Below are 3,340 nucleotides of genomic sequence, written 5' to 3' on the forward strand. Positions count from 1 at the left end.
AAAATCACAAAGGAAACATAAAAGTAAACCATATGACTCCAGTGGTTAAATCCATATCTTCAGAAGCAATATAATAGGTGTGGGTGTGAAACAGATCAAAATCTAAGTCCTTTTTATACTCTAAATTTCCACTTTCATATCTGAAAGTGAAAGTTAAAGTGGAGATTTAGAGTAAAAATGAACTTAAATATTGTTCTGTTTCTCACCCACACTTATTATATTGCTTCTGAAGACATGAATGTAACCACTGGAGTCACATGGATTACTTTTGTTTCCTTTGTGATTTTTTTGGAGCTACAAAGGTCTGATCATCATTCAGTTGCATTGTATGGACTTACAAAGCTGAAATATTTTTCTAAAAAAATCTTCATTTGTGTTCTGCTGATGAACAACAACAAAAAAAAGTCACACATCTGGGATGGCATGAGGGTGAGTAAATGATAAGAGAATTTTCTTTTTGGGTGAACTATCCCTTTAAGGGACATTGGAGTTCTTGTTTATTGGTCAGTTAAATAACACTTGGTACCAATATAGGTTTAAACAGTGGTCTAATCTGTACATGAGGGTTAGATTTAGAATTGTTTTAAGTGAATACACCATACAAACTGACTAATATTTACAAATATCTCCACAATCCTTTTTCTTTTTTTTTTTTTTTTTTTGCTGTATGCAGAAGGGTTTCTATAGTCTTTTACTTTGAGTATAATCTGACATAAGACATTGCTGTCTATATTTTTTCAACTATATTGTCCTCTATTTTTCCAATGAGCATTACCATTAAAAGCAATAGCATGCAAAATGGGGATTTGTTTTAACATCTGATTTTAATATTGTTATTATTATTATTATTATATGTAAGGTTAAATCACACTTGTTACACATGTGCCACAATTTTACAAAACATTACAATGGTAACCACAATTTTTGCCAAAATACCATAATTACAACAGTTATTTTTCTCTGTTGAAAAACCAAAATACATAATTTTTTAATCAGTTACAACATTTATAATAAAAAATAGTTTAAAAATATTACAACATTGACTATTACCAAATTTACCACAGTGCACACAAAGATCACAAAGCCAAAAGAACAAATGACTCTTATGAGCTGGTTCTTTTTAACCATATGGGCAGAGGTCCAGACGACTGCTGAAGCAGCATATAGACGGCGCTGTCACGTGCCACCTGTTACTTTTGTTAGCGCTGTTCAGAATGGACCAATCACAATCGATTGTTACTGGTTGAGTATTGAAAAAAAAAAGAAGATTTTATAGATACTGCTCTGGTGGATTTCACAAGTATGAAGCCTTGCAATTATCAGTTTTAATTACAAATTATTCTCCAGAGTGAAAAAATTTCTCCAATAAGATGTAAAACGTTCTGAATTTGAATGCAGATCAATGGAGGATTCAGTTTTGTAAGCTGTCTTTGTGTAAAGAGAGCTTTGTGTCTCACAAAACAGCTGTGTTTCCCAAAAGCATCGTAAGCGTAAGTATATCGTAGAAACCATTGGCGCCAATGGTCTCTTCGATCAGCTTAAGCTTGCGATGCTTTTGGGAAAAGCAGCCCTGGTTGTTTCTGACAACATTTGGGTCAGTATCAAAATATGTTGACAAACCTGTCCCTTGACTTTTTTTTAGTCATGAAAAAGCTTTCAAACAGCAAAAAAAAAAAAAAAAAAAACAAACAAACAAAAAAAAAACATTTAAAAGGTGTCATTCTATAACTTAACATTTAATAATGTGAAGTGGCTTGACTCTGTTTTGCACATTTTTAAAAAATTATATTTGAATTTGTCAATCATCTGGTACACTTCTATGACATTTACAGTTATTTATGTGTTTATTTTTAATAGAAGCATTAGTGCAAGGCCGAACAAGTGTGCAAATAATTATTCATAATTATATAATCTTAAAGGAATGTTTGTTCATATGATTTCATGCCATTGGTGTTATCAATGTAAAAAAAAAAAAAAAAAGTATTTTTTTTTAAATACAAAAATTATGGAAAATAATTTTTAAGGTCAAAGTTTAGAGGCTGCTTAAATATGCATATAGTGATTTTCCCAGCATTTAAAAAAGTTATTAATTCATTTTAACTGTAATATTTTCACACAACAAAATTTGGTGTTATAACCCATTTAACCCCCTTTAGTGTTAACCCTTTCTTCGTTTGTGACACAAAATTAAATAATAAAAGAAAGAACAACAGTTGAGTTGTCCTTTATGAATAAAATAATGTCAAAATGGGGCCTGGGTAGCTCAGCGAGTAAAGACGCTGACTACCACCCCTGGAGTCACGAGTTCGAATCCAGGGCGTGCTGAGTGACTCCAGCCAGGTCTCCTAAGCAACCAAATTGGCCCGGTTGCTAGGGAGGGTAGAGTCACATTGGGTTAACCTCCTCATGGTCGCTATAATGTGGTTCTCGCTTTCGGTGGGGCGTGTGGTAAGTTGTGCGTGGATGCCACGGAGAATAGCATGAAGCTTCCACATGCGCTGTGTCTCCGTGGTAACGCGCTCAACAAGCCACATGACAAGATGCGCGGATTGACTGTCTCAGACGCGAAGGCAACTGAGATTCGTCCTCCACCACCCGGATTGAGGTGAGTCACTACGCCACCACAAGGACTTAAGAGAGCATTGGGAATTGGGCATTCCAAAATGTTTACCCACGGTGTTCATGGGCAAAAACTGAACTGAACGGAAAATTTCAATATTTTGTAAGTTGGAAAGTAAAAAAATGTTGAGAACCATTAGCAATTTCGGTCAGTTCCTCACATAAATCTGTTGTGTGACTTTAGAAAATATGGAACACAGCACATGAGTCAAATGGACTACTGTTTACGAACCCAGTTATTCACTTTTGTTGGAAAGCGAAGTGCGTTTTAAGGGAGCACACTACATCCGCACATCAATTTCGTCATGAATGAACTAAGAATTGTTTCTGTGAGGATGTGTAGTTAAAGATGTACATTGAGATATGTTGTACTTTAAAATCAATAAATTGAATGAATAAAATATTTATATTTAAAATGTACAAAAAATCTTTTAATGACATCTCGAGCATAGTCCTTGAAAACGAATACAAATGTGCTTGAAAAGTCATTGAAAGTCCTTGAATTTCACTTTGAAGCATCTTTACGAACCCTGTAAAAAGCACATTTGATTTTATTTTCTCTCAAAACAGCAGCAAAAACTACAGTAGCATGTTCCTAAACACCTGTTTGCCACTATATGCACTGCAAAATTTTCCTGATCCATAAGATCACTGCATGTAATATCTAGATTTTAAGGCAGTTTTATCTAATTTTTAATACTTTTTAAAATGTTGCAAATTA

This window comes from Myxocyprinus asiaticus, chromosome 23 (genome assembly GCF_019703515.2).
Source record: "Myxocyprinus asiaticus isolate MX2 ecotype Aquarium Trade chromosome 23, UBuf_Myxa_2, whole genome shotgun sequence".
Classification (NCBI taxonomy): domain Eukaryota; kingdom Metazoa; phylum Chordata; class Actinopteri; order Cypriniformes; family Catostomidae; genus Myxocyprinus; species Myxocyprinus asiaticus.